This window comes from Balearica regulorum, chromosome 1, assembly GCF_011004875.1.
Source record: "Balearica regulorum gibbericeps isolate bBalReg1 chromosome 1, bBalReg1.pri, whole genome shotgun sequence".
Lineage (NCBI taxonomy): Eukaryota > Metazoa > Chordata > Aves > Gruiformes > Gruidae > Balearica > Balearica regulorum.
Genome location: NC_046184.1, coordinates 179,841,612 through 179,857,267, shown reverse-complemented (window position 1 = coordinate 179,857,267; position 15,656 = coordinate 179,841,612).

Sequence of the window (15,656 nt, the reverse complement as noted above, 5' to 3'; positions counted from 1 at the left end):
GTAACGAGGAAAAAGGTCAGCAGAGTTGCTACCCGGGACTTCTGGAGAGCAAACTTTAAGCTATTCAGGGAGCTGTTTAGGAGAGTACACTGGGAATCTGCTTTTGAGGGCTTAGGAGTCCGTAAGTGCTGGTCCATTGCTAAGAACCACCTTTTAGAAGCACAGGAGCAGGCAATCCTGTTGTGTTGTAAGTAAGTCAAGCAAGCAGGGCAGAAGACCACCTTGTCTGAACAGGGAACTCCTCATGGAGCTCATGAGGATAAAGATTTTATATGATCTCTGGAAATGAGGTCAGACTTTGCAGAAGGATTACAGAGTTGTGGTTCGTATATGCAGGGAGAAGACACAAACGGCCCAAGTTCAATTAGAGTTGAAACTGGTCAGTGTTGTGTCAGATAACAAGAGCTTTTTAAAATATGTTAACAGCAAGAGGAGATCTAAAGAAAACATTGGACCAATACTTGTTGAAGTTGGTCATCTGACTAATAGGCATGAAGAAAAAGCAGAGGCATTCAATGCTATTTTTGCCTCAGTCTTTAATAATACTGATGGATCTTGGGCTGCCCCATCCCCTGAGTCAGAGGACCACGAGTGTGGGAACATTTGTGGACACTGGAATTGTAAGGGAGCAGTTGTATCAGCAGAATGTTCACAAGTCCATGGGGCCTGATGGGATCCATCCCAGAGTTCTGAAGGAGCTAGCAGATGTTATGGCAGGACCCCTCTCGATCATCTACCAAAGGTCTTGGGAGTCTGGGGAGGTCCCTACAGACTGGAAGCTAGCCAATGTTATTCCAATTTACAAAAAGGGCGTGAGGGAAGACCGAGGAAACTACAGACCTGTGAGTCTAACCTCACTTCCTGGAAAAAATATGGGGAAGATTATACTGGGTACTATTAAAAGGCATTTAAAGAACAATCAGGCACAGTCAACAAGGGTTCACAAAGGGAAAGTCCCATTTAACTGATTTGATATCCTTCTGTGATAAGGTCACCCACCTAATGCATGAAGGGAAGTTGTAGTGGATGTATTTTTTGTGCTTTTTACAAAAGGTTTTGGATACTATCCCTCACAGCATCCTTCTGGACAAGTTGTCCAACTGTGGAATGAGCAGGTTCACAGTGCGCTGGGTGAAGAACTGGCTAAAGGCCAGAGCTCAAACTGTTGTAGCGAAGGGGACTACATCTGACTGGTGACTGGTCATTAGCGGTGTTCCTCAGGGTTTAATTCTAGGGCCAGTTTTGTTCAATATATTTATCAATGATCTGGATACAGGAGTTAAGTAAGTTTGCTGATGGTACAAAACTAGGAGTGGCTAGAGAGCAGCTCTACAGAAAGGGATCTGGGGGTGCTGGTTGACAGCAGCTCAATAAGGGTCAGCAGTGTGCCCTGGCAGGCAAGGGGGCAAACCACATCCTGGGGTGCATCAAACACAGTATAATCAGCTGGTCAAGAGAGGGGATTATAATGCTGTGTTCGGTGTTGGTGCAGCCTCATCTTGAGTACTGTGTGTACTTCTGGGACCCACAATTTCAGAAGGATGTGAAGGGCCTTGAATGGATCCAGAGGAGGGCAACAAAGCTGGTGAAAGGGCTTGAAGGTATGTCCTGTGAGGAACAGCTTTAAGTTTGCCTAATTTGGAAAAAAGGAGGCTGAGGGTCACCTCATTGCTCTCTACAGCTTCCTGAGGAGGGGAAGTGGAGAGGGACGTGCTGAGCTCTGTTCCCTGGGATCCAGTGATAGGATGCCTGGGAATGGTTCAAAGCTGCACTGGGAAGGTTCAGATTTGACGTTAGGAAGCATTTCTTTACCGAGAGGATGGTTAAACACTGGAACAGGCTTCCTAGAGAGGTGGTCAATGCACCAAGCCTGTCGGTGTTTAAGGGACAATGCCCTTAATAGCATGCTTTAGCTTTTGGTCAGCCCTGAGTTGGTCAGACAACTGGACTAGATGATCTTTGTAGGTCCCTTCCAACTGAAATATTCTGTTCTGTTCTGTTTCATTCTGTTCTTCTCTGCTGTTCTGTTCTGTTCTTAAAAAAAACAACCAAACAAACCAACAACAAACCAACATCTCTTCTGTTGTTAAACTTTATCTCCTATGAGAAACTTTGATTTCTTTTAAAATTATTATTTTTATTCTTATGATATTTTTCTCTCTGTCTGAGGTTGCTATCTGCTAAACAGTTTTTCCATTGCTTCCAGGAGAGTTTAGCGAGTATAACCATTCCAGTAACTCCTAACCCAACAATCATCAGTAAAAGCTTTCTATAAACATTATACGCTTGCCTCAATGTCCTATTTTCCAGTATTATTGAGGGTTTAATTGTTTTCTGATTAAAAGAATTTATAAATGAGAAGAATGCGGGAAAAAATAATGGAATGAAAACTAAAAATAAATAGAAAATATTTTACCTCTCATGCTCACTCACACATTTCAAGTATATTCATTTACTTGGAAATGAAAACCTGGATAGAGAATGAAACATCAATGAGAAAGAAAATAAGCAACAAACAAGCAATCTAATCTGTTAAGGTTTTACAATATGTTCTCATAGTCTGTCACTTAGATTTGAGAAGAGATATAATATGATGTGAAATGACCACAGTTCCTTTCTACTAATTAATAGGTCACAAAGTCATAGAGTTTTGAATTAAAATAGATAATTGCAGACATCTATAGGTTTTATAATATGGAACATATATTGATTCTTAGCTACTTCAATCCCCATTGAAGTAAGGATCATTATTGGAATTTTAAGCACTTGCAATCTTGCACGTAGAATGAAATTCTATTTAATAGGTTACCTGGTTGGCAACTTGATTAATTGTTTTAAAAGAAATAACTAGAAAGACATCTGTGATATTTAGGAGTAGAAAGATATATGATGTTGACAAACAAAAAGTAATTTCCTTTTGAGTTTTGCTAGTTGTGGATAAGGCCTCAGGACAAGTTAATCTGCTGAATCAGAGTAGTGTTCAGAAAAATACCAATCTAATTTGATTTTCAATACTGTAAAGAGCATGTATTACCTACAGTGTTTAAAGTGATTATTTCACAATGAAATTCATAAATACTATCACTGAGAAATAAAACTGCCCCGTGACATCTCAAATGAGCTTTCAAGATTACAATGAAAGTATGTTATGTTGAAAGTCAATAATGTGAACTACTTCACTGTGAATGAAAGTTTAAAAACAGCTCAGGAAGGATCATCTTGTAAAGAGCTATGTGACATAAATAAGCTTTGTTTTTTAAAAGTGAGTGAATCCTTGGGAAGAGCCAAAGCCAGACCTTTGTTTTTCTATGCATTGAAATTCAGATCAAATATTACAGTCAACTGATAGTTTTGTTTTCTTTTATCTCTGTAGCTAGGCTATGGGGACATCATAAATGTATTTTGTTAGTGTGTATGGTTTTCGGGGTACTTTAAAAATTTATCCATTCTTCTTGTAATTGCAGCATACAGCTCATTACCTGTTACACTATGAAGTCTTCATCAGAAATATATTGCTTGTAACTATTTCCACACAGTAATAAATAAAAAAATAAAATCTACATTCATTGTGTTATCTGTGACTCTTCTCTCCTTCCAGAACAGGTGTGGACAACATTTGACTATGAAACAAATGACATTACTGAAATAATTAAGATGGAGGGTAATTACCATCAAACTAATTATATCTTCAGCATCTCACTCTGTGATAGAAGTTAGGGCTTATAGAACAAACGGTAGAAGCTTTTCCCATCAGAAGTTAAAATGCCAAAAATGACTTCAAGAATTCCTCTTGAAAAAGGAACACTTTGACAAGATCCCCAAGCCTCCTCTTTTCCAGGCCAAGCAGTCCTTCCTCTCTCATTGTCTCCTCATATGGAAGAGTCTCTAGTCCCTTAACCATCTTTTTACACCTTTGCTCACTCCAGTTAAGTCCATATCTTACCCAGAACTATAGATGTGGTCTCACCAGAACTGAGTAGAGGGGAAGGATCATCTCCATCAACCTGCTGCCAATGCTCTTAATGCAGCCCAGAATATCGTTGGCCTTTTTTGCCACAAGGGTGGGTACAATAAAATGTGTATTTCTGTGTAGATCTGTTTATCGATTCTTAGGCATCTGTCAGGCACATATGTAATATCTAATAAAATAACTTTTGTACTCAACTGGAGGGGGATGCAATGGTAGATCATTTGAGACACCTTGCCACAGGCTCAAGAGACTAAGTTCAAATGTTGCTCTTTGTTAGAGGAAAATATATTACGCTGAACCCAACAGCCTGAGAGAGGCTGCCACTCCATGTCTGCAGGTTTAACCACCAGCAAGGCTAGAGATGTATTCTCAGCAGGAGAGAATAAATATACACCACATATATACAGGAGCAGCCACACAGGTCACAGATAGACAGAGCACCCACACAAAACCAGACAGCACCAACAGCCTCATCCTGCTCCTTTTGCTGGCCGATGAGGATGGAGGTCCAGTAGTGAGAATATATGTACATATGTACAAGGTGGATCCTTCCAGCAGCTGGGCTCAGGCAATCAGTCCGCTCAGTGGCCACTGGATCCCAGTCTTCCCAGCTGTTGGTGCCTGCACATATGAGATCCTGAAGCTGCAGCCTGACTACAGTTGCTGCTACAGTCTCTCTCTCTCTCACACACACACACACACATGCACACGAGTTGGCCGGGATTGCCCTGGACCCAGAGCTGACCCCCTCTACTCTCACCCTTAGGGAAACACAGTCACTCTCACACCTAGAGCTGGTCCTCAGAAACTCAGTCATCCCCTGGTTCCCAGGTCACTTCACGTATTCACCATCTAATTCATCTTCATTAGTGATCGCACACTCCCTTGCACACCAGCACTCTCTCCAGTTGCTGGCACCATGGACGCATGGGGCCTCCGGCCCCTAGTCTTACTCCAGTTGCTGCACTCCCTCCTGCATATAATCACAGATACACACAGAAGAGAGAGTCCCTCGCTCTGGTAAGAGTTAGAAGGAAGATAGCACAGACCATGCTGGTCAGGCACAGGGCATGGCCACATAAGTGTACTGACCAGACGTCCACATGTGATCAGTCCTTTTTTTCCCCTACCCCTCCATTTTCCCACACTAGTTCCTCCCCAAATCACATAACCTCCTCCCTCTTCCCATTTGCGGTTCCTCCCTTAAATTTTTCATAATAAATCCTGTGCAATCCTGAACTGCTCTTCCCCCATGCAACAACTCCCTTAGTCTAAAAGTTGGGCTGGAGAGATGCCTCTGATGACTCATCTTGATGAGTTTCACACCTGGACAATGGGACTGATGGCTCTACTGGGCCAGCCCTGGAAAGGGAATAGACACTGTGCACCCCTGTGCTCCTCTGGGCTTGAGGAGCTGGGTCTTTGATGGGCCAACCACTCTCCTGTGATGGGGGGCCTGCAAGGAGTCCAGTGAGAGCATTATTTAGAATGGAATGGGATGGGATGGAATGGGATGGAATGGGATGGAATGGGATGAGATGGGAAAGAATAGAATAGAGTGGAATAGAATAGAATAGAATAGAATAGAATAGAATAGAATAGAATAGAATAGAATAGAATAGAATAGAATAGTTTCAGTTGGAAGGGACCTACAAGGATCATCTAGTCCAACTGCCTGACCAATTCAGGGCTGACCAAATGCTAAAGCATGTAACTGGATCCCAGGGAGAAGAGCTCAGCACTTCCCTCTCCACTTCCTCTCCTCAGGAAGCTGTAGAAAGCAATGAGGTCACCCCTCAGTGTCCTTTTCAATTTGGTTCCCCCTCTTGCTATTGTCTCTCTGAACTCCTTTGTGGGTGTGCAGATGAGCTTTTATCATATAACCTAACACTCAACGCATAAAAGTTTTTTTTAGATATCAATATCTACAATTTTGGTTAGGGAATAGTAGTCTCATTTTTCCTTTATTCTCTTTGTGTTGGGTTTGTGTGGCAAGGTTTTGGTAGCAGTGGGGGGGCTACAGGGGTGGCTTCTGCGAGAAGCTGCTAGAAGCTTCCCCTATGTCTGATAGAGCCAATGCCAGCCGGCTCCAAGATGGACCCACCACTGGCCAAGGCCAAGCCAATCAGCGCCTCTGTGATAACGTATTTAAGAAAGAGAAAAACAGTTAGAGCTTTTGCAGCCAGAGAGAGGAGTGAGAAGGTGTAAGAAACTCTGCAGACACCAAGGTCAGTGCAGAAGGAGGGGGAGGAGGTGCTCCAGGCACCGGAGCAGAGATCCCCCTGCAGCCTGTGGTGAAGACCATGGTGAAGCAGGCTGTTCCCCTGCAGCCCATGGAGGAAGGATGAGGGGGTGTAGCGATTCCACCTGCAGCCCGTGGAGGACCCCACGCCAGAGCAAGCTCCTGGCAGGACCTGTGGATCCGTGGAGAGAGGAGCCCACGCCAGAGCAGGTTTGCTGGCAGGACTTGTGACCCCGTGGGGGACCCCACGCTGGAGCAGTTTGCTCCTGAAGGTCTGCACCCCATGGAAGAGACCCACGCTGGAGCCGTTCGTGAAGGACTGTAGCCCGTGGGAAGGACTCACGTTGGAGCAGTTCGTGAAGGACTGTCTCCTGTGAGAGGGACCCCACGCTGGAGCGGGGGAACGATGAGAGGAGTCCTCCCCCTGAGGATGAAGAAGCGGCAGAAACACTGTGTGATGAACTGACCGTAACCCCCACTCCCCGTCCCCCTGTGCTGCTGAGGGGGGAGGAGGTTGAAGCTGGGAGTGAAGTAGAGCCCAGGAAGATGGGAGGGGTGGGGGGAGGTGTTTTAAGATTTGATTTTATTTCTCCTTGCTGTACTCTGTTTTGCTTAGTAATAAATTGGATTAATTTCCTCTCTAAGTTCGGTCTGTTTTGCTCATGACGATAATTAGTGAGTGATCTCTCCCTGTCCTTATCTCGACCCACAAGGTTTTCATTGTACTTTTTCTCCCCTGTCTAGTGAAGGAGGGGAGTGATAGAGCGGCTCTGGTGGGCACCTGGCCCCCAGCCAGGGTCAACCCATCACAATTAGTCAATTTCTTTCATTTTTCTCCTGCTTCAAGGAAGATCTCTGAAATCCTTGCCCTGTCTGCTGATATGAGGGCATATGATTTCCTTGGTTTGAAGGAAATTGGCAGCATTTTTCCCACAAATTGCAGACCTCCGGTGGCAAGCTAGCGAAATGTATCTATATCATTAAGTAATACTTGAGTCATACACATCTTCTTTGCTTCCCACAGCCTGAACACCAAATCTGTTCTACATTTTTTAGAAGAAAGTAACAAAATTTGTCAAAACCCTATAATAATGAGAAGCCATTATTCAAACAAAAAGTTTATTCTATTTATAGGTGTTATAGACTTAGGAAAGAATAGTATATTTTGACATATACACACAATAAAATGCATAAACACACATAAGCACATGTATACACTTAACATACAAATTTGGTTATTTCCGTAAACACATCTACATTAATTTGTGTCAGTCATATAGAAAAGATATCAGAAAAAAAAATTGTATTTACCTTAGAAAAAATTTGCTGTCATTAAGAGGCATCCTGAAGAAATACTCTGAAATTAATTTACCCAAGAAGTACCTTTTTCCAACAAGATTAAGTAATGAACTCTAGAGCAAACACAAGCTCATTGGTATACACTAAAATATTTGGAAGTAATATTCGAAAGATCACATTGGGAAAGAATGCATATAAGTGAGATCTGGGGCTGTGTAGCCATAAGTCTTTAGTCTGTGAAGTATTTTTACTACTGTTATTTTCATTTCATTGCCAGACATAGTTCATGAATCAAATCCTTTCACAGACGTGGGTTGTGCACAGATTGTAAAACAGATGCATACTATGAAACCTCTCTATCATCTACCCAAGCATATGAGCACATCTCTATCTTTACCTTTTTTTTTTTTTTTTTAAATAAGCTGTTCTTTTTTTCCACCTGGTAGTTGCTTTGGGATAAGGCATAAGGAATCACCTTTGAAATCTTTACATCTCTAGCCTAATTTATTAATTCCTCACTAAAAATACCTTGCAACTATGATGCTTCGTCCCTTAAAATAAAAAGACTTGTGAATTTACAAAGATGAAAGTTCAAACCAACAAAATTAATCTGTTTAATCTTCCACTTCCTACAATATTCAATTTTCAATCAGAGTATAATGACTAATTGCAAACTTATTCTAAACAGCAACACCATTTTATACCATTACTATTAATTTCATTAAGCTCTAATCACATAAACAACAGCATTTATAAGCTCTTTTCTGTATAGCTACTTATCATAGCTGGATAACTTTTTCCCTAGTTTCTTATCTTTTTTCTCTCAGATATTAATATTAAAATCTGTTAGACAATCTATTTTATAAAATCTGTTAAAATTTTACAGATCCAGCTTTTGGGGGTGAGAGGAAACTACTGAACCTCATTAATGGCAGCACTGTTGCAAACATTTGAATTTTTACTTGTACACTTCTAACACATTATCCCTTAATGACTTTCTTTTCATGAACTGTATAAAATACCAAGACAACAGTTTATGAAATAAGAATGTCTTCAGTTCCAAAATTTTGCACTGATTTTACCATGACACCGAGCTGTGTGGTACGGTCAATACACTGGAAGGGAGGGATGCCATCCAGAAGAACCTTGACAGGCTTGAGAAGTGGGCCTCTGCAAACCACACAAAGTTCAACAAGGCTAAATGCAAGGTCCTGCATGTGGGTCAGCGCAATCCAAAGTGCAACTACAGACTGGGTGGAGAATGGATTGAGAGCAGCCCTGAGGAGAAGGACTTGGGGGTGTTGGTGGATGAGACGGTCAACAACCCAGTAATGCATGCTTGCAGCCCAGAAAGCCAACTGTGTCCTGGGCTGCATCAAAAGAGGTGTGACCAGCAGGTCGAGGGAGGTGATCCTGCCCCTCTACTCCACTCTTGTGAGACCCCACCTGGAGTACTGCGCCCAGCTCTGGGGGCCCCAGTACAGGAGAGACATGGAGCTGTTGGAGTGAGTCCAGAGGAGGGCCATGAAGCTGATCAGAGGGCTGGAGCACCTCTCCTGTGAGGAAAGGCTGAGAGAGTTAGGGCTGTTCAGCTTGGAGAAGAGAAGGCTTCAGGGACAGTTTTAGAGCGGCCTTCCAGTACCTGAAGGGGGCCTCTACCTACAAGAAAGATGGTGAGGAACTGTTTACAAGGGCATGTAGTGATAGGACAAAGGGTAATGACCTTAAGATGAAGGAGGGTAGATTTAGATTAGGTATTAGGAAGAAATTCTTTATTGTGAGGGTGGTGAGGCACTGGAACAGGTTGCCCAGAGAAGCTGTGGATCCCCCATCCCTGGAAGTGTTCAAGGCCAGGTTGGATGGGGCTTTGGGCAACGTGGTCTAGTGGAGGGTGTCCCTGCCCGCAGCAGGGGGGTTGGAACTAGATGATCTTTAAGGTCCCTTCCAACCCAAAACATTCTATGATTCTATGATTCTATGATTCTGTGATTCTCTGTACGTGAAAACTTAATACATTACATAGTTTCAAGGGTAAGCATATGCTTGAGAGCTAGAAAGATGAAAAAATGTCTACCTATTCTTACACAGTACACTTCTCTCAATAAAGTTATTTTTTACTGTTTAGGTTCTGAAAAAAAAAATAATATGAGTAAACTTTTGTTCCTCAAAATTTGGGTATTTTCACTAGATCTGGTTTGTTGATTTCTTAAAAAATTCCTTCTCTAGTCAATATATGCAAGTCTCCATAGAGACTTATTTACCTTAGTCATTTATTTTAAAATAGGATAAGTATATTAGCTCAGACTAAAAATCTATATTCTAGAGATTTCATTGTAATAATAAAGTGGAAAAGCAGATGATATCTCATTGCTCTTGAATAGACTCCATGTTTTTGTAATCATACAAGACTTATTACTAACTTATGTATTAGAATCCTGTGTAAAAAAGTCTTCAGTCTACTTTCCTACCTTTTGTCACGTCCCACTCGGTAGGTTAACTTTTTAATTCTCTGTGCAGTAGGCGAGAGTAACGACAATTACTCGAGACATTCAAACAAATCACAAATTTACTTAAAACTCAGCAGAACTACAAAAGACAGAGGCTTGGCAAAACTTGCAACACTATTACTCTAATGTGCCGACAATGAAATTAGAGACAAAGAAAGTGATGGAGAGGGAGAGAGAGAGAGAGGGAGAAAGAGAGAAAGAGAGGGGGAAAAAGAAAAGATATCACCACCCTTGGATCCAGCGATGTTCTGTGCTCACCATGGCAGTCCTCAGATGGTGGGTGTGCACCGAAAACTTATGTTTCCCCTTTCTATAGCCCACTGTACCCACCCCATGGACAGGGGTTTGTCATCGCTGAGCAGGCGCAGTATCTTTGCAACATTTCCTGGTTACTGGAGCTCCACACCTTTATAAAAAACGGTCAGATTAAAAAAACTTATGAGTATTATATAGAGAATAATTTGACCTTTTACACTACCAATGAAATCCACCTACAACATATGAATGAAAGCAAGGTTATAGCATAGCAGTGTATGTTTGCCTGTGCTAGGAAGTGGTGCTCTGTGGTAGGAGAGGTTCTGTAGACTGAAATAGGTGGTGCTGAGGATCTCCTTTCCACATTATAGGCATTTTAGTGACTAGAATTTGATCTAGGTCTAGACTGGTCTGACATATTAAATAAGGTGCTTACCAAAAGTCCTTCCCCCAAACTTCTTTGTCTTGAAAAAATAAATCAATCATTTAGGATTCTGTTTCCAGGATTTCTGTTATTAGATAGTGTGGTGGTTTACCCTTGGCTGGATGCAAAGTGTCCACCAAGCCGCTCTGTCACTCCCCTCCGCAGCAAGGCAGGGAGGGGAGAAAGGAAGATGGAAAAACAACCCCAAACTCGTGGGTCAAGATAAGGGCAGTTTACTGTAGTTAAAGCAAAAAGCCGTGCGCAGAAGCAAAGCAAAAAGCAAAAGATTATTCTCTACTTCCCATCAGCAGGCGATGTCCAACCACTTCCTGCGAAGTAGGGCTTCAGTATGCGTGTAAAAAAAACCCCAACGAATGCCCCTGCCCTGTTCCTCCCCCTATGTCTCAGTTTCTTATTGCTGAGCAGACGCCATATGGTATGGAATATCCCTTTGGTCAGTTTGGGTCACCTGTCCTAGCTGTGTCGCCTCCCAAGATCTTGCCCACCCACAGCCCACTGGTGAGGGGGGGAGAAATGTCATAGAGACAGCCTTGGTGCTGTGCCAGCACTGCTCAGCAGCAGCCAAAACCCCGGTGTGTTACCAACACCTTGCTGGCTACCAATGCACAGCACAGCACTGTGAGGGCTGCTGGGGGGAACATTAACTCCATCTCAGCCAGATCCAATACAGATAGTCAGATAAACCAAGATAATTTCAAAAATTATTCAGAAGGAAAAAAAGAAGAATTAATCAGTATCATTTAACTCATAAACCAGGAAATCATAATTAGAAATTGATTACCTGTTACCAGCTCAGCCATATCTGATTATATCCATTGTGTCATTGAGTCATGTGCTTAGTGTGTTCCTTGAGTCCTGTATTTTAGAATATGAGCAAAAAAACCTTGAAAATATCATTTTAAAATACTTGCAATTGTTCATTAGAAGAGATTTCATTATAAGTCTACTGAAAAAAAGCCTGACTTACAAGCAGTATTATTTATATATATTTTTATTGATAAGACTAAGAAACAGTCCATCTTTACCCATTCATTTTTAGACAGAACTTGTTAAAATCCATCCACTGTAAACATTAGAAAAGGGTCTCACTTATGTTCTGTCATTTTCGTTTTTATTTATAAAATTATTATATTTCCCTAAACCATGTTTCCTATTTGTTCTTATTCTGCATCGAATAAGGTACAATTGGCAAAACCATCAGTGGTGTCTTTTTATCTGGAAAATAGAAAAGTTAGATTTGCTTTCCAGCATATAGTTGTCAAAATATACTTTTATGTCTTTTTTCTTATTTTCATAAAGTGTTTCAAAATCTAAGAAGTCACCCAAATTTTACTGCAACATTTTCATGTATTACATTATATAAAAACTCTGTATCAGTACACAGAAAAACCTTCACAATCATAAAGTATGGGCAAACAAAAAATTATATCTGTCAGACTTTATTCTTGTTTCAGCAAACTAGAAACTAATAAGTTAACATATACAGGCAGGTGTTTCTTTGAGATATTACTTATTCTTGGTTTATTTTGCTGCAACTATAACCAAGGGCCAACATATTCAAAAATATTATTAAAGTTACTGCCTATGAAAATGGGTTATTTGGATATGGAACCACTGATTTTCAGGGACAAATAAATAAAATAAATGCTCTTTTGCTTTTTTTTTTTTTTCTAATGTAAAAAAATGGTGGACAAGGAAATAGTTACAGTTATTACAGCTCATGGAAAAAAACCCCTATTATTAAAAAATATTTTGAAAGATATGTAATTTTTATTTTGTTGAGATATTCGACTTTAAAAATGCTGAAATTGGTTGGATATTATGAACAACTTACAGTGTATTTTTCATGAAGTTGTTTCATTACCTTCTTCATGTATCCTTATATCCTTCTTTCCTTCCTTCCTTCCTTCCTCCCTCCCTCCCTCCCTCCCTCTCTCCCTCCCTCCCTCTCCCTCTCCCTCTCCCTCTCCCTCTCCCTCTCCCTCTCCCTCTCCCTCTCCCTCTCCCTCTCCCTCTCCCTCTTCCTCTTCCTCTTCCTCTATTTAGAGTGAGTTTTTGCTAAAACTTCTATTAATGGACAGAAGCGTATAAACAGAGATTAGTTTCAGGTTCTGTGTATGTATTAGTGATATCCAGAATTACACATAAATCCGTAACTTTGCAAATGTGCTTAAGGTGAAATTTGGTCTACTGTATGCTCTTGGACCTTTTAGCATCCACTTACCAAAGTGAACTCTGAAGTTATCAAATGTTCTTGCAATTATGTTACTGAAGTTACATCAGGACCTAATTTGATTGTGCGCAGAGCTGTTTTTCTTTTCCACCACATTGTCTCTGCTACAATGATTCTTCTTCCCTCTTCAAATACAGATAATGTAATTCCTGTTTTACACTTTTAGATCACTTTAAAAAACAAACCAAACTAAAACAAAACCACAAACAAAAATCCAACCACTAATTAACCAACTTTCTCTAAGGCTGAAAGCCATGGACAGGATCCAGAATTGTGAATCTGAGAATGGTTCAACCTAAGCTCCACAGAAAATTAGTGAAAACTTACAGCCATTCAAAGCTGACACAAGAAATGTAGAATATACCTGTCTCTGAATTAAGAGCTCCTGACTGGCTATAATAGTGGCTGGACAGAGCTGAACTGCACATCTACATGAACAGCCAATAAAAGGAAGAGGTAAAAAGGACACAATGACAAGACCAAAGGCAACAGCCTCAAATTGCAGCAAGGAAGTATCTAGTTAGACATAATGAAAAAATTCTTTACAGTAATGTCAGCAAACACTGGAATGATCTGCCCAGAAAATCAGTGGAATCTCCATCTCTCACGATTTTAAGATATGACTAGGAAAATCCTGAATGACCAGATCAGCCCCTGCCACTAACTGTGTTTTGAGCAGGAGATTGAACTAAACAGTATCCAAGGACTTCTTCCAATCTACATTTTTTTAGATTCCTGTGGCAGTAAATCTCAGAGTTCAGGCTAGGAACAAGAATCTAAGGGTATGTCTAATACTGCTAGATCAGAGAGAGCCAGAAACCAGACAATAGCCACAAAAATGATTAGAAGGCTGGAGCACCTCTGCTATGCAGACAGGCTGAGAGAGTTGGGGTTGTTCAGCTTGGGGAAGAGAAGGCTCTGGGGACACCTTATTGTGGCATTTCAACACTTAAAGGGGGCTTGTAAGAAAGACAGAGAAAGACTTTTTGCCAGGGCTTGCAGTGACAGGACAAGGGGTAATGATTTTAAACTGAAAGTGGGTAGATTTAGATTGGATAAGGAATAAATTTTTTACAACACAGGTGGTGAAACGTGGGAACAGGTTGCCCAGAGACGTTGTGGATGTCCCATCCCTGGGAACATTCAAGATCAGGCTGGATGGGGCTCTGAGCAACCTGACCTAGTGAAAGACGTTCCAGCCCATGGCAGGGGGCTTGGACTAGATGATCTTTAAAGGTCCCTTCCAATAGAAACCATTCTATGGTTCTATAACTACTCTGTAATAGTCCATGCTGCTTAGGACTAACTGTTTAGCACAGCAGAACTGCTTTGGAGAATCTTAACTAGAGCAATTAAGTGAGCTAATTGCAGGTCAGTGCTCAGGCCAGAAAAAAAAGACAGGGACATAACTTCACTGAGTAGGAGATACTGTTAAAGAAGGGAGGCTCATGATGAATGACCAGTGTAGCTGCTACCTACATTTTGCAGAGCAGCCGACAGATCAGAATACTATAACATGCAAAAGGCAGTATGTCTATTATTGCCCTGCTAATGTAGAGAGTAAAACTCAGCCTTCCCACCTGGAAAACAGTGTTCATTCCGGGAGGCTGTAGAACAGCTAAAGGTGAGGGTGGGTTGCATTTGGAAAAAGGAATTGTCTCCAGTCTTACAGAAAACAGAAAGTTGGGAAACTAGTTACAAATGTAGGGAAGAGGATGCAAAAAGGACTTGAATGAAATCTTGTGGTGAGAACATTGATATATTTTACACTAAGATTTTATTGACTATAATTTTACACAACAATTCAGTCTCTCTTTCTAGGTACCAAAGGATATAGATTAGATTCTGCTCATATCTTGTCCATACTTTTTTTTTCTTTTTTTTTTTTTTTTTTTTTTACTGTGATTAGAGAACTACCCATTTATCTTCTCATGATTTTCAGTGAAACAGAATTGTCTGTCCCATCTTTTTGTAGTTTTTAAAATGTCTCTTGTACCTCATTTTAGGCTTCATATTCATACATCACAGAAAAAATATGGAGGTACTAATGCATAGACAACATTCATTTAGTGTTTTATGGAACTCAAAGCAGTTTATATCATTGCCTAAAATAATTAACACCAAAAATATGTTTAATTTTTTGTTGCTGTAAGAATCCTTTTACCTCACTGATGGATCATGCATGGCTTTAATATTGTTGAAATGTTATTTGAATTCATTCTTTCCTTTCTTTCCCTTCCCCTTTCTCATGGTTTAACCCAGTCAGCAAACTGAGCCTCACACAGCGACTCACTCCCTCCCTCCCAGCGGGACAGGAGAGAATCAGAAGAGTAAAAGTGAGAAAACTCATGGGTTCAGATAAAAACAGTTTAACAATTGAAATAAAATAAAATAATAATAATAATAATCAATTGTAATGAAAAGGAAAATAAAATAAAGAAATAAAACCCAAGAAAGACAAGTGATGCAAATGAATACAGCTACTCACCACCAACATACTGATGCCCAGCCAGTCACCAAGCGGTGTCACCCCTGTCAAACTTCTCCCTAGTTTTATTGCTGAGCATGATGTCATATGGTATGGAATGTCCCTTTGGTCAGTCAGGATCAGCTGTCCTGGCTATGTCCCCTCCCAGCTTCTTGTACACCCTGAGCCCACTTGCTGGTGGGGTGGTGTGAGAAGCAGAAAAGGCCTTGGCTCTGTG